Source organism: Alosa sapidissima, chromosome 22, assembly GCF_018492685.1.
Source record: "Alosa sapidissima isolate fAloSap1 chromosome 22, fAloSap1.pri, whole genome shotgun sequence".
Classification (NCBI taxonomy): Eukaryota; Metazoa; Chordata; class Actinopteri; order Clupeiformes; family Clupeidae; genus Alosa; species Alosa sapidissima.
In genome coordinates, this window is record NC_055978.1 from 6,323,847 (window position 1) to 6,338,690 (window position 14,844).

General features: G+C 46.1%; 1 protein-coding gene across 2 annotated transcripts in view; it reads left to right on the forward strand.

The window, feature by feature from the left end:
* Positions 1–1,803: 1,803 nt before the first annotated feature.
* The window catches only part of LOC121697192 (plexin-B2-like), a 179,141-nt gene continuing 166,100 nt past the window's right edge, over positions 1,804–14,844 (forward strand). For both annotated transcript variants that reach the window (XM_042078593.1, XM_042078594.1), the window contains exon 1: positions 1,804–2,311. The gene's annotated coding sequence lies outside the window, so the exon portion shown is untranslated. The remainder of the gene's footprint in view (positions 2,312–14,844) is intronic.

A 14,844-nucleotide genomic window follows, 5' to 3' on the forward strand; every position in this document is an offset into this window, starting at 1 on the left:
GGCCCTTGCGTAAGCCAGGGGCTGTGTAGTAGATTCCTCCCCCACAGAGAGGCACTGGAGCTGGGCAGATTTGAAAGGGTGAACCCCTGGGCCTGGTGTCACCCTGGGTCACTGGCTGGAGGATTAGAAACGTGTGAATGCAGAGAAATAAAAAAAGCTGCCTTTTTTTAGTCAAGGTCACAGAGCAGTTCCCTAAACAATTCCCCCACCACACACACACACACACACACAGAAACACACATTGCGGCCTCAGAACACACTCTCGTCTGTCTTCTCTCAAGTGGGAGGATAACAGGATAACAAGCCGCTGTTAAGTGACCATCCGAGTGTACACTTTGAACAAAAGACAAAAAAAAAGTTCTTTAAAAGAACCTTTTTTTTTAAATCTACTTGCAGCTGCAAATTTCTTTGTAGAATCATTTGCTTTATCAGCTTCAGGGGCTTTGAGCAGAGCTTTTAATGGTTCCTGTATGGAAACAAGCCTATCGTTCTGATAGTGCAACTAAGTTCTCCAAGCTTTTGCATATTAAAACTTAAATCATAAGACCTTCAGAATGTCATATGCTAACAACAACAAAAGCTGCTGGTTATTCTGTTGCTGTTTGGCTTTGTGGCTTCAGTGGTTTCCTCTAGTGCCGGGATTATAGGTTTAAAGACTCAGTCAAGGTGGAAGCCCACCCCCACACACACACACACACAAACACAAACACACTGTTGTACTCTCTTGAAACACCTATCTTTTAAAGCAGAATTCCCCCTTGTGGGGTTCAGGCCGTTTGATGGTCAAGAGCGGACTGTGGAGTGTATGCCTATGTGTTTGTGTGAAGTTCACCCTCAGTCAGTCCCCGAAAGGTGCTTCCAGCCCACAGCTGTTTTCAACAGGCTCACTGTAGCATGTCGCAGCTAATCTGTATCCCCAAACACTGACTTTAATTTGGACCCTGTCATCTTTCAAATTTCACGGACGCACCACGTAGCGGAATGGCAGTAATTGCTTTAAACACATGGTCTACTGCAGAACTGGTTTCACAGGGACAGTGTGTGCGTGTGTGTCTTGTGGGTGTGTGAGGGTTATTTTACAGACAGTCACACTCAGTCAGGCAAAACATATTTAAAAAGAAAGAAAAAAAGTACAGAAACCAGATACAACCTCACTCCACAAGCAGCAGCAGAGAGGCTGGCTAACTCGCCTGACATGTCATTGAAGCCTTTTAACCTACAGTGGTACCAGGCGCCCAGTGGAAGCGAAGCGAACTCAAACATGTAGCTAAGAACAATGTAACCATTGTTTGAACTTAGTGCTTTAATTGCTCAGAGGTCAACAGCATGATCTGGCGCGCACACGTGCTACAAAGTGCATTACAGTTAGTAAAAAAAAGTAGGCTAATTTGTGCCATGCGTTAAATGTAAGATTACTTGTAGTGTCTGTCGGTTTGCCACGATTGTCAAATGGGACTCATTTGTCAGATTATTCTGATACAGTCCTGATCCCAATGTAGTTTTCGGTAGATTAGGCCAACTGTAAATCCACTTGGAGATTTCGCCCCAAAGCAGGAGGCAGGAAAAGATTGCGCTTGTTCCCCGGCGCTAGATTCGCCGGAGGCACGCAGCAGGGGGTAGCGTTTTGGGACTGCTGCGCTTTGAATAGGAAGGGTGGAGGAGCCTGTGTTTTGTTTGTGTTCTTCTCTTTCAGCAAGGTTTGTTTGTTTGCTCGTTTAGTTAGTCAGTCAGTCAGTCAGTCAGTTCGCCGTCGCGGTGCTATGTGTAAACCGATTCCAAGCTCAGCCTTTTGTATCTCCGCGTAGAGTAGGAGGAGTGGAAGCCTCTCTCTCTCCCTCTCTCACTCACACGCACTCTTTTCCTCGCACTGGGCGGACTAGACTCAGCTGAACCACCTCAGTCAGTTTTGTGAGCTCTCGCCCACGGCCACCCTCGTACAGTAGACGAACAGCTCATACAGGTGTGCATGTAGCCTATCCAGCGTGGCTGCTGTAAGTGCACCTGTAAATTGTCATGTGATGAAAGTTTCTGGGCGTGGAAAACTTCGCGTAGCTTGATCGTTGGATTTCTATCGCTGTCCTTGTCACATTCTCGCGGCTCCGGGATTATGCCCTGATTTCTCTCCTTTTGCGCCCCAACGGAATGATGTTTTTCTCTTCAAACCACGGAGGAAACGAGGGGAGAATTATGTGAACTTTCTTATGAATCAACACCGACTTGGAAATTTACTATTGGTTGATTTGCTTATCATCGACGAAAGAAAAGAAGTCTCCAACGTCGTCGCGCCAGTGTAGAACTACCGTACCTAAAGGTGAGTGGGAGCTAACGCTACTTTCTGTTCTGTTCTTTCCGCCGTGTTCCTGCAGTTTTGGTTTTAAACCTCTGATCGGAATCTAGGAGTCTTTCGGAGGTTGAAGGCTATGTTGCTCGGGAATGGGAATGTAGGCTACGCTATCTTATTAGGCTATCGGCCACGGGTGGACGAGGTTGTCATCGGGTCATCACTTCGCGGTCTGCCAGCATATGTTACACAAATGGAGTTCGTAGAAGTGTTTCATGTCATCGCGTAGCCTACCGTTTTCATCTGGGCATTTGTCGTAACAAATCCATTTAGGACCGTTCTCCTAAGGAGAGGGAGAGTGAGTAGGCTACCCGCTTTATCCGTTCACGGGAGGCGGGCGAGCGAAAGAGCTGGTAGAGGTAGGAGCTGGCTGTTGTAACCTTGATGCAAGTTGCTGGCTAGTGTGTTGAAAAAAAGTGACAGCAGATGGAATAAGGTTGCCTCGAAATCAATGGCAATTGACTTGATTTGTGATTCCAATAGATTTGTGAAAGCTATATCCCCCTTTCTCTTTTTTCATGTCAGTTGGACAGGCAATATATTTTACCCAAGCATTTGCATGACATTTACACAGGATTTGTCCATAATTCACTGACAGGTACGAAAATGTTCTTAAGTCTCGCCAGACTTCGCTGGTATACTCGTATGTTGTTGTTAAAAATCACAGCTGTCTGTGAGAGTGCGGCTTAACTGTTTACTGAGTGTTGCGTTGGGCTGCCTGAGGTGATGAGGTCTGTCGAGCACATTTGTTGCTGAACTTGGAGAGGGGGCCGTGACTGACGGTCTGAAGGGAGGTCCCATCACAAGACGCGCCCCTCCTTTCCTACATGTTTCATGCAATCGTACTGCAACCTCGGATTAAATTCATGTCTTGTTCCAGAACATGTGCAATTATCTTTGCGTCCCCAATGAAAGAGTGCGCTTCAAATTAAACACTGTCACACTGAAGACGCTGGCTGCAAGCGGTCGACGACTACAGTACGTGCCATCTGCCTTATCCGTCTCGATTTGTCACAGACAAATACCAGTTTGTCGCCGTGTCAAAACAACAGCTTAATAAAACGAATGTAACCCCAGAGACTTCTTAAGACATTAGCTGATTTGATAAAGCTTACACGAAATCCAACGAGGACCTTATCCAGTCAAGGAGGGGGGAAAGAGGAATAAGGGGTCCACTCCACTGGTGCACGTAATCCGCCAGATGTCCACAGCTGGCGGAGGAGCATTTGGCTGCTAAACTCCTTATTCACTAGCTTATTACTTGCAGCTGAGGGGGACGGACTCCAAGGCCTTTTGTCAGACACACACAGGAACACTGGTAGTATTAGCTGATAGGCTTTAGCAGTTGTTCATCTTCTGGGGCAGGGCTGCTGCTGTTGTTGTTATTGTTGTTGCTTGATGGAGCCATGGGGCTCGTCTTCATTAGGGCATCTTTGTTTGTCAAAGCAGAGTTAAGCTGTTGTGAAAACTTTGTGCAGTGATCCTCTTCTTGTCAACAGTATTATCAGATGTGTTTGACTCTTCAAATAGTCCTGCCTCATGTCAAACAAGCATGAAAAATCTGTGTGTGTGTGTGTGTCATGTTTTCCTTTCCATATCTAGGCCAATGGAGAGCCATTTTATTGCTGTATTATCAGTCCCTGTCTTGTTGCTTTCTCTGGGTGTATGTTTCTTTGAGTTGGCGTTGTGTGTGCGTGTCCGTGTGTGTGTCATGTTTTTGCTGGGCGCATCCGGTACTCTTTGGAGGGCGTCGATGATGAGTAAGTTGGAGAATGTCCCACGCTGGATGCCATAGCGACTCCGAGACAGGAAGTTCGCCTTCCCCCCACGAGGTCAGAGGGCAACAGTCAAAAGCATAGAGAGAGAGAGAGAGAGAGAGAGAGTTCTTCTTCCCCTCCTCCCTCCCTCTCCCTCTCCTTCAGAGATCATGAGTAACGACTCTATTTGTTTGTCTTTCAAGTTGAACATGCAGAAGCACACAGTGGCCTCATTCATGTGTGTGTGTGTCTCTTTCTCTCTCTCTGTATGTGTGTGTGTGTATGTGGTGCACCCTTGTCCCTGGTACAATTTGCCGTGGTTGGTCTTAAGCACGTCCTAGTGTTTTGAGCAGAAAGTAAGTGGCCTTGTTTTGTGGATGCCATCTTTGTGTCTGACACACACACACACACTCACACTCACACTTTAAACAGAGAGGAGCTGATTCATCAGCCCTTGAGGTGATTGTCGCCATTAAGAAATGACAATCACTGCTTTGTTCCTCTGCCAGTAGGCTGTAAGTGGAGTGTGTGTGTGTGTGTGTGTGTGTGTGTGTGTGTGTGTGTGAATGTGTGTGTAATCTCTCGTCATTACTACTCTCTAATAAGTCAAACAATTTCATATAGTTTATTTTGTGTGTCTTATTAGTACTAAAATACTTCTGCATCCATAATAAAATCCTCAGTCCCCAGTTGTCATAACCATGAGTGGACCCTAAACATCACAATGAAATACACACACAGTGAATTGACAATAAATTTCCCCTTAGGCCAAAGCGTTTTTGCTGAGCGCAACATAGATGAGATATGACGGGGCATCCTTGGAGTGGCTCACAGATATGCTTTGCTCTGGGTATGTTACTCGAGGGAGCTAAACTGTTATTGATAGCAATCGTTTGAGTTTCTATTCAGGCATGCAGTACCTATGGGGTTGCCAGCATGGAATAAACAGTGATGGCAATACTGTGAGAATAAACTTTAAAGCAAAGGATTATGAGAGTACAGGTATGCGTGTGTGTGTGTGTGTTTGTCTGTTTGTGTTTGTGTGTGTGTGTGTGTGTGTGTGTGTGTGTGTGTGTCTGTTTGTGTGTGTGTGTTTGTGTGTTTGTGTGTGTGTGTGTGTGTGTGTGTGTGTGTGTGCACGCAGTAATGCCAGCACTGGGAGAATAAAACTGAACCTAAGGCTGGTTACAAGGCTGGAATGTGTTGGTGTGTATGTGTTTGTGTGTGTGTGTGTGCGTGTATCTTTGCATGCATATGTGTGTGAGTGCATGTGTAAGAGTGTGTAATAAGCAAAAATAACAATACTGTGAGAATAAAACCTAGGTGATGAATGTGTGTGTGTGACAGAGTGTGTGTGTGTGTGTGTGTGTGTACTCAGGGTCACCATTCAAGCTGTGTGTGTTGGACCTCCCAGACAGGTCCATCTGTTGTGTGGACGTAGTCTCTCGCCTACGAGCCTTCCCGACTTCCTGTTAGATCCTCTCATGTTGCCACAACACCAGAAAGCCATCCTCACTGTCTCACATTCGCACTGTCCATCTGGGGCCATTTCACTTTTTACTCTTCCTCATTTTGTATTTGTTCCCCTCCATCTGTTTTGGCTCTGTGGAGATTTAGATATTGGTAGGATATCAGACATGTTGGTAGGGTATCATACATGTTGGTAGGGTATCGGTAAGCTATTGGTAGGCTATTATACATGTTGGTAGGCTATTGGTAGGGTATCATACATGTTATCCTGTCATTTTTCATTTCCTGCCCCCTTCATGTGTGTCAGCTCAGCGGAGGTTTAAATATTGGTAGAGTATCATTCCTGTACTGTTCCTGTTTTTGTATTATTTTTATTCAGATTTCATATTCTATCTTTCTCATTTTCTTCATTATTCTCTTTTCTCCTTCACTCGGTCTTGTTCTCTTTATATTTTTTACATCTTTTGTTCACCCTCCATTTTGCCATGTAAATCCTTTGGAATGGTCCCTGAAAAAGGTCTCGCTTGTCCAAAAATGTCTTTCTCTTCTCTACTCCCACTCCAACCCTGTTGTTTTCCAACAGACAGAAGAGAGAGAAAGAGAGAAAGAGAGAGGCAGAGAGAGACAGAAAGAGAGAGAGTAGAGCAAAAATGAGAGAGCGAGAGTAGAGAAAGAGAGAGAGAGAAAGAGAGCGAGAGAGAATAGAGCGAGAGAGAGAGTAGAGCAAGATAAAAAGTTTGAGACATAGAAATGGAGATAGGAGCACGAGTAAAAAAAAATGCTCTTGTCAGTCGAGGTTAACCCCCTCCGTTTCCCTCCCATTTTGTTGCTAATGTGCTGCGTAGCATCAGGCCTAATAGCTTTCCACCCGTGCTGACGTGTCGCCGTGTCATTCACACGGACAGGCAGTGCTACACTCATACTCGGAATAATGAATTGCAGAACAAAGGCCACCGGGTTCCGAGGAGAATAGGCCTCCACTGACAATGCCTGAAACAACCTCAATTTTCATTTCATCGCCTTTTGTCGTTTCTCTTCTGCTATTCCATTCCTCCTCTTTCCTTCGGTTTTCGCTGAGCGTTCCCCTAACCCCCCCCCCTTCTGTTCTTCCCCCTCGCTCCCAAACCTGTCTTCCAGCCCCTTTCACCAATGTTCTTTATTCGGTGAACAACACGGGCCAAGTTTGGCGAAGAAATATGAAAAGCTTGTCATGCTTTCAGCTGAAGGATGTTGAATGTGCCGTCGTTCTCTCCCATTAAACTTCTTTGTTTAACTAGCCTTGCTTATCAAACCTTGTGTGTGTATGCACTGTATCCATGTGTGATGAGCGGCTGTATGTGTATGTTATTGGTGGCAGTGTGAGAGAGTGTGCGTGTGTGTGTGTGATGAGAGTGTGTTATCTCTTTCCTCAGCTACGGTTTATAAGGGATAAAGGTTGTGTTTGCTGTGCAAACACTCCACCTCTCCGTCCTTGACCAGTGGGTCCATGTAAGGTTCTTTTTCGCTGATCCTCTGCCCGATGCTTCTGCATTCTGTGTTTGGTGTTCTGTGTTCGGTGAAAACTTCACGGGAATTCCCAATCTGCGCAACCTCCCACGTTCCCCTGAAATTTCCGGAATTCTCAGGTTTTCCAAAAAGAGAGAGAGAAAGAGAAAGTGAAAGAGAGAAAAGAGCCAGGGAAAGAGGGGGAAGAGAAAAGGAGAGAATGGAAATAGAGAGCAGAATGAAAGGAGAGAATCAGAGACACGAGAAGTGAAAGAGAGGAGAAAGGAGAGAAAGAGAGTGAGAGAGAAGAGAAGTCCAGACGTAGAGAGAAGAGAATGAAGCGAGTGTTAGATTGGAGAGAGAAAGAGAAAGAGAAAGAAGGGAGTGGAAATCAGCAGTGGCAAGGGGAAAAGGGGAAAGAGTGTGGAGGGTTGCAAGGTTGTAATCAAACGCTGACAGACCCTCATCATGGCCTGCTGGGCTGCCCGGTGACTAATTGACCATTATGGGCTTTCAGGTGTCATTATTCTATTCTCACTATGCTATTCTCAGTACCCTGTGATTCTGACTCACTCTACGGGCCAAAGTACATGTACTGAGCAACACAATCGTTCGCTCTCTCCCTCTCTCTTAGTCTTTCTCTCCCTCTCTCTTAGTCTTTCTCTCCCTCTCTCTTTGTCTTTCTCTTTCTCTCTCTCTCTCTCTGTGGGGAGCATGTTCATGTTCACGATTACAAACGTGTGTTTTTGAGTGTCTGTGTTTGTGTTTGTGGTAGCATGTTTATCTGTGTGTACTTGTGTGTGTGTGTGTGTGTGTGTGTGTGTGTGTGTGTGTGTGTGTGTGTGTGTGTTGTATGTGTGTGTGTGTGTGTGTGTGTGTGTGTGTGTAACAGGCCACAGTGAGCAGAGGAATGTCCTCTGTGTGTGTGTGTGAAGTTGGTGTCGGCCAGTGTGTACAAGTGTGGGTGGCTGAACCAGCATATTTTTAATTCAGTTTTTACTGTGTGTGTGTATGGTCTCTGTGTGTGTGTGTGTGTGTGTGTGTGTGTGTGTGTGTGTGTGTGTGTGTGTTTTTTGTGGTATGGCAGGTGTACATCCATGGATGGAAGAGGTGATGAAATAGTCAGGAATCACACCCACACTCACATGCACACACTCATTACACATACATGTACATGTTGATATAGTGTACTGTATTTGTGTGTGTTTGTTGTGTTGCAATGTGTGTGTGTCTGTGTCTGTGTCTGTGTGTGTTTGTGTGTGTGTGTGTGTTTGTGTGTGTTTGTGTGTGTGTGTGTGTGTGTGGTTGAAGAGGTTAAAGGGTTTAGTCTCTACGCTGCTGAGTCCACAATACTGACCACTGGCTTGAGGTTGGGTGGTTGCATAGAGTACGTGTTTGCGTCAGGACTGTGGTTTGCCCTCCATTTGATGAACCTAAGACCACACACTTGCTGGGGGTTGGTTATGCATACTTACAATTGTGTGTGTGTTTGTTTGTTTGCTTTCATTGCTTGTGTGTGTATTTGTGTTCTATGTGTGTGGGTGTTTTTGTTTTTGTTTATTCCTGTTGACATACTGTGTGTGTGTGTGTGTGTGTGTGTGTGTGTGTGTGCGTGTGAGGATAGCAGGTGTCGACCCACCTGTGTTTGGAGAGGGCCCGAGGTGAGATCGCACTCCTTCTTCCTGTGAGGGACGACAGCTGGGTCTCACCGCTGGGTGTCTGGATGCCCCTTTTCTGACACCCCCCACAAACACGTGCGCACACACACACACACACACACACACACACACACACACACACACACACACACGCAGACATATACATAATCACTCACATACACACACATAATCACTCACAGACATACCTCAAACAAACACACACACACACACCATACTGTCATTGCCCTGTGAATGCACCTGCCCCCCTCCAACCCCCGGCCCCCACCAAGCAGTCTGGTACCCAGGCAGTGAGATCGAGAACAAAGAGTGGGCAAAGAGAACAGAGAGAAAGGAAGAGAGAGACACAGAACAGAGAGAAAGGAAGAGAGAGACACAGAACAGAGAGAAAGGAATAGAGAGAGACACAGAACAGAGAGAAAGGAAGAGAGAGACACAGAACAGAGAGAAAGGAAGAGAGAGACACAGAACAGAGAGAAAGGAAGAGAGAGAGACACAGAACAGAGAGAAAGGAATAGAGAGAGACACAGAACAGAGAGAAAGGAAGAGAGAGACAGGGAGGAAAAGAGAAATAGGAACAATATAATGGAAAGCGTGCTTGGCAGTGTCAATTATTATGTGAAAAGTCTGTTTCCTGATTTTCTGTTCTAACTGACTGGATAAACATGCTTACTCAACTGCTTGCCTCCCAACCAACCCTTGAGGGAGAGTGTGTGTGTGTGTGTGTGTGTAGAAAAACAGAGAGACAGCTCTAGCTCCCGGTATCCAAAGACCTGACTTAATGTTAGTCAAGTGTTTCCTATTTTCTGCACTTAAGAAATCCAGACCCCCACCCCCCTCTCTCTTTCTCTCTCCTGTGAGATGGTGTGATGTGTGTGCGTGTGCGTGTGCGTGTGCGTGTGCGTGTGTGTGTGCGTGTGCGTATGTGTGTGCGTGTGTTGTGTGTGTCTAGAGAGCCTTTTGCGTAATGGCCGTGTGGGGGGGTGTGTGCCAGTAAGTCGGCACCCGCGGCTGGTCATGTGGCCGGAGGAAGTGGGCCACCCTGGGTCCACTCTACTGTAAATCCAGGTAAATGATCTTAGTGTACACACACACACACACACACACACACACACACACACACACACACACACACACACACACACACACACACTCACACACACACTTTAAAGCCTCCAGTGGCTTATATTGACTTAGTCTTTGTGGGAAAGTACAGGAGCAGAGAAGGGGAAAGAGGAAAAGACAGGAGGAGAGTAGAGAAGAAGGGAGGGAAAGAGAGAGGGAGGAAGAAAGAGAGAGAGAGAGAATAGAGAGAGAGAGAGATAGGGGGAGTGAGGGGAGGAGAGGAAAAGGGAAAGAATGAGGCTTTGTGGTGGAGATGAGGCTCCCTCTTCACTTTTAAGTGCTTTGGGTGCCTTTGGGAGCTCTATACAAATGCAATGTGTTGTTGTGTTGTTGTTTTTCTTTATCTTTGAGAATTAAAATAGAGAGAGAAAAATGAAAAAAGATGGATGCTCACAGAGGCCTAGACAGATGAGGGGATGAAGGGAAGGATGAGGAGAGAAAGAGTTGATGGATGGATTAGGGATAGGAAGAGAAAGACAGGAGTGAGAAATATCATTGAGAGAAAGAGGGGAGGAGAAATATTGAGAGAAAGAGGGGAGGAGGGATAGAACAAGAGAGGGGTGAATGAAAAGAGAGAGAAAGGGATGAAAAAAAGACAGGCTGGGGAAGTGAATCTAGTCTGATGGATGGGCAGATGGGTCTGACATTGAGCCCTTTAGATATTATTACTGGGATTATTTTTCTTTGACACAGTGGGTCTGTGTCTGTGTCTGTGTGTGTGTGTGTGCGTGCGTCTGTGTGTGTGAGTATGTTTGTGTTCTGGTTAGGATTATGTCTGTGTGTGTGTATATGATTCTATGCCTGTGTTTGTATGTGTGTGTGTGTGTTGTTATTTCATCGCCTGTCTTCAGGTTAGCGTTAGCAGAGATGGTGCAAAGCTGCTTAGGGTTACCTGCTGGGCCCTCCATTGTGTATTTTTGATATCGAACAAGGGCTTTAAGGCGCCTAAATCCGCATTCATGCCAGGCAATGTATTTTTTTTTTCATTATGAGAAAGGAACAGAGTTAAGAAAGAAAGAGAGAGAAAAAATAACAGGAACATGAACGAGCGAGTTAGCGAGCGGCGGTGCTGCGCGGCTAATCCTCAAACAGCCTAATTTCCTCACGCTGGGCTGGATTTTTAATTATCATCTCTCAAATAGTGCTAATATCGCCGCCCAACCACTCGCTGCCAACAGCCATGAGCTGTAGGATATTGCCTCTCTCCCCCCACCTCAAACACCCCTCCCCTCCCTACATACACACACACACACACACACACACACACACACACACACACACACACACACACACACACACACACATTTCTCGCTTGCCAGCACCGAACCGGGGCTATTAATTATGAACCAAGACTGCCGGTGAGCCAGGGGAGGTGTGTGTGTGTGTGTGTGTGTGTGTGTGTGTGTGTGAATTTGGGAGGGGGTTCTGTATAGTAGTGAAAAGGGAGAGTTTGTTTAGTCCATTTTAAATGTGAAGGGTCAGTGATTATGTGCGTGTGGGTTGGTGGGTGGGCAAAGCGTTTCAGTGTATAACAGTGTAACAGTGTAGGCGTGCTCTTTGTCAAGTGCATTTTAGAGGGGAAGGGTCAGATGGTGTGTCTGTGTGTGTGTGTCTGTGTGTGCGTGTGTGTGTCTGTGTGTCTGTGTGTGTGTGTGTGTGTGAGCCGTTCTTTCTTACTCGTGACAGTGTGAGGAAGGCGATGGATTGTGTGTATTCGGAGTTTTGGGAGATGTGGGATTTGATTGTGTGTGTGTGTGTGTTTGTGTTTGTGTGTGTGTGTGTGTGTGTGGGGTGTGTGTTTTTGTGACAGGGTGTGACGGGTTGTTTTAGAAGATGGATTGAGAGTATTTGTGGTTTGATTTTAAAGCACACACACACATACGCACACACACACACATACGCACACACACACATACATACACACACACACACAAACACACACACACACACACACTCACGCACAAACACATACACACACACACAAAACACCAAAGGCAGTTGGGGTCAGAGCTGTCCCTGCCTTCGTTAGCGCCACAGCTTGGGGACACACAGTTCACAGCCATTTGTATAGGGCCAATCTGGACATCAGTGTGTTGCTCAAGGACACGTTGACAAGGGCAACAGGAGCTGCTGGACTCTGGCCTGCAACCTCCTAGTTGCCAAAGGATTCCTGAGCCATCGCCCAGCCATGTTACAGAGAGAACCAGCTGGGACTGGGCCCAGTTCAGTCCTACCTTGTCCTGTCTGTGGTTGTTGACCCAGGTTTGGCCGTGTGGTACCGTCTCTGGCTGCAATCGGGCATGGAGTTAGCACGGACCTGAGTCTGGCACCTGTGTCAGGGCACCATGCCTGGCATGGGTCTGACTGGAACCGTGACTGGCATGGATCTGGTACCGTGTTTGGCCTGTGTTTGGGTACCGTCAGTGTCCATGCCAGGCTCCATGCTTGGCATTAGTCTTGGACTGTGACTGGCATTGATCTAGCACTGTGACTGGCACCATGCCTTGCCTTATGCTTGGCATGGATCTGGCACTGTGACTAGTACCTTGCCTGGCACCTTGCTTGGCACTGATCTAGCACTGTGACTGGCATAGATCTGGCACCGTGACTCGTGTTATGCCTGGCACCTTGCTTGGCATTGATTGGCACTCTGACTAGCATGGACCTGGTCTGGTTCTAGTCCAGATTTCTCAGGGTCAGATTGGTTCCATCCAGAGTCTAGATTCTGAAATGTGCACATAGGCTAAAGCCCTTGGGTGCAGGCACAACCTGCTCAGTCAGTTTGTCATATGTCAACAGTGGCCATTCACAAAGATATGACCGTTAGAACCAACTTGCACTAAGTGATACATAAATGACAATCCACACCTAGTTATGTTCTGTCTGGAATAACACACACACAGAAGGTCAAATATCTATGTAACTGGGCAATTCCACGGAAAATGAACTTTTTGTCACATCCATAACGCCAGTGAAATGCCTTGGCATTTATATGATGTGAATGATTGAAACATTTATTTTTTTGCATTTTTTCTCATGTATATTCTTCAGCCAAAAATAGCAAATGCTCAAATTTCATGTAATCATTCACATCATATCATACCATCACATTTTATTGGCGTTATGGATGTTACAAAAAACATAATTTTCCATTGGATATTGCCCAACTAATGTTAGTATGGTAGTTAAACAGGCATGCAGACAGGTCTGATGACACTAAGTGGCACATGAATGACAACCCACATCTAGAGTAATGGTCTATCTGGGATAACATACATAAAGCCAGATACATACCTATCAGTCATTGACAGATATATTGTATGAAGGATGCTGGGAGCAGGAAGAGGCTCATGGGAGTTGTAGTTCAACCAGGAATCAGTACCTTTAGGGTCAGTGAAGTGATTTGGCGGTGTGCTCTGAGATAAAGTTATTTCCTTAAAGTAGCAAGGGGAGATAGAGGCCTGAGCACACACAAATAAGCTTTTTAATCACTCACACACACACACACACACACACACACACATAAACTCAAACAAACACGAAACACACACATAAACACACGCACACTTGTACATGCCGAGCACATTCACACATAAACAATAACAATAAAAACAATGTGATTGCCACGCACGCGTAGGCTGTGCAAATGCCACTCCATTCAAGTTCCGGTTTGAAATGCGGATGACAATTACTGATGGCATTATCCTAAGTGGGTTTGTGTCACGAGCTCTCTCCACTGGGAACGCTTCAGTTTTGACAGCTGAGGAAGACTGGATTTTGTGTGTGTGTGTGTGTGTTTGTGTGTGTTTGTGTCTGGTTTTTGTCTTGAGTGAATGCATGAACATGTGTACAGGCTTTATGCATGGATCTCGATGATTTGGTGGATGCCTGTGTGTGTGTGTGTGTGTGTGTCTCTGTGTGTGTCTGTGTGATGAGAAAACCCAGGCTCTCTACTCCTTTACCAGGTCAAACAGTCTGGGATTCCCATGGCTTAAAGCAGCAGTAAATCATGTTAATGATAGACACGCACGCAGCCACACACAGCCACACACACACACACACACACACACACAGACAAGTTTGTAGCCCACAATATTATTTACACTAGAATAGATTGATATATTTAACTAAGGCTAGTATGATAGGCTTAAATAAACAGGCATGCAGACAGACTGCATATTGCCATACAGGTACAAGGACACATTCATACACACACACACACACACACACATTCATACACACACACACACACACACACACACACACACACACACACCACACACCACACACAGAGAGAGCCAGGGAGGCCACTCCACTCTGCTCGGCCCTCTGTTTTCATTCCACAGATGACTGGCTGCCTCTCTCACACACACCAGAGCCCCCTGCGCAGACATCAGCAGAGCTATGTGGGGGTCAGGGGTCACCGGGGGTCACGTCAGTTGGGTAATAACAACAAGAGAAACACGCGGCACAGAGAGCCTATGAAAGACTCCATGGTCAGGAGCCTGATGCCACGCCCTGGCCTGGCTGTTCACACGTGTGTGTGTGTGTGTGTGTGTGTCTGTGTGTGTGTGTCTGTATGTGGGAGTGTGTGGTGTGTGTGTGTGTGTGTGTGTCTGCATGTGTGTGTGTGTGTGAGCGTGTGTGTGTGTGTGTGTGCGTGTGTGGAAAGAGAAAGAGAAACAGGAGCAAACAGGAAGGAGGACAGGTCCAGGTCTTAAAGAGAAAGATGACAGATATATAAATAAATACATCATTGCATCATGCTGACCAGGAATGGTGGCTGGCATTTCCCCTTTTTTGGAATTACTGGAATTTTCCACTCTGTGGAAAAATTGTCTGTTTGTGTGTGTGCCATTAATACAGGACTAATATAGGAACACCCACATACTTTTTAGTGGAAGGGGTCAGTGAGTGAGTGAGTGTTTGCGAGTCATTGTGTGTGCAGTGGTAGTTTCTAGTAAATCAGACACATGTGGAGAAGTGGTGT